Here is a 1,493-nt window from a genome sequence, read left to right on the forward strand (position 1 = left end):
GCATACATACATATATATATATATACATACATACATGCATACATACATACATAATTTTGTTTATTATATATATATATTTATATATACAGGGTGCGGTGAATAAACTGTCGTCCAAATTACTCAATAATGAAAATAAAACTGACACCTCATTTTAACTGATATATTTAACAAAAGTACATAAGAATATCTTGAAATACTAACAAGTAAATTTATTCAATAAAATCGCCATTGGCTTCAACCATGGCCTCCAGACGACTTCGGAATCTCTTGCAACTCTTCTGGACGGTCTCCTTGTTTAAGTTGGTCAATGCTGCCATAATCTTTACTTTCAGTTCGTCTTTGGTGTTACAAGGAGTTTTGTTGGTCTCTCGCTCAACTGCGCCCCACGCATAATAATCAATGGGGTTGCAGTCTGGGGCGTTAGATGACCAGACGTTAGGGGTGATGTGGTCGCAGACATTGTCTGACAGCAATGACTGGGTTCTCCTGCTTGTATGGCATGCTGCAGAGTCCTGTTGTCAGACATAGTGTCTTCCAGCAGCTACTCTCTTGTTCTAGGGCAGCACTATCTCCTCCAGGCACTTGATGCAGGCTTCCATGTTGAGTGTGAGGCCATGTGGGAACATGGAGGCATGACGTTGCCCTCACTAGTGATAACGCCAAACACCATGATGTTGACTGGATGTTTGATTTTTATCACTCCCGGTACATGTTTTCGGGACACGACAAACACTCAGATTGACACCAAAACACTCTGAAACGTTTGTATTGGAGCTTCCGGCGCGAATGCTAAGTAGTACAGCATGTCGTTTCCAAATTTCTGGCAGAGTGAATTGCGTCTTGGTGCTGTTTTTCTCACAGACAGTGCCCAATTGGACTCTACTCCACTGTATAGTCAACAAAATCAAACACTAACAATGCGCATGCGCGAAATTAAATACCTATATACATACACACACACACTCACACATTATCTATCTATCTATCTATCTATCTATCTATCTATCTATCTATCTATCTATGATTGATCGCTAAATCCACAAGTTTTAAAAATTCTCTTTCTGTTTATTTCCTCACATACCTTTCTGTTGAAGAGCGTAGGCTCGAAACATAAAAGATTTTCTCACTTTCCCGAGAATCAAACTAATTCACCTGCTTGTTGTTCATACACCTGTCTTCGTCTTTTGTTTTTCTGTAAATTTCAACTGTATATATATATATATATAGGCGCAGGTGAGGCCGTGAGATGAGAACTTTACTCCCCAACCAAATGGTTTACGGTTCAGTCTCACAGCGTAGAACCGTGGGCAACTGTCTTCTACAATAGCTTCGAGCCAATCAAAGCCCTGTGAGTGAACTTGTTAGCGGAAACTGAAAGAAGCCCGTCGTGTCTATATATATATATTGAATATGCCATCCATTCGCACACGTAATTATGGCTCCTGGAAAAAGCCATGAGAAAATTGAAAAAAATTGGGTTGAGTAATGAAATC

The sequence above is a fragment of the Octopus bimaculoides genome, chromosome 1 (assembly GCF_001194135.2).
Source record: "Octopus bimaculoides isolate UCB-OBI-ISO-001 chromosome 1, ASM119413v2, whole genome shotgun sequence".
Taxonomy (NCBI): Eukaryota; Metazoa; Mollusca; class Cephalopoda; order Octopoda; family Octopodidae; genus Octopus; species Octopus bimaculoides.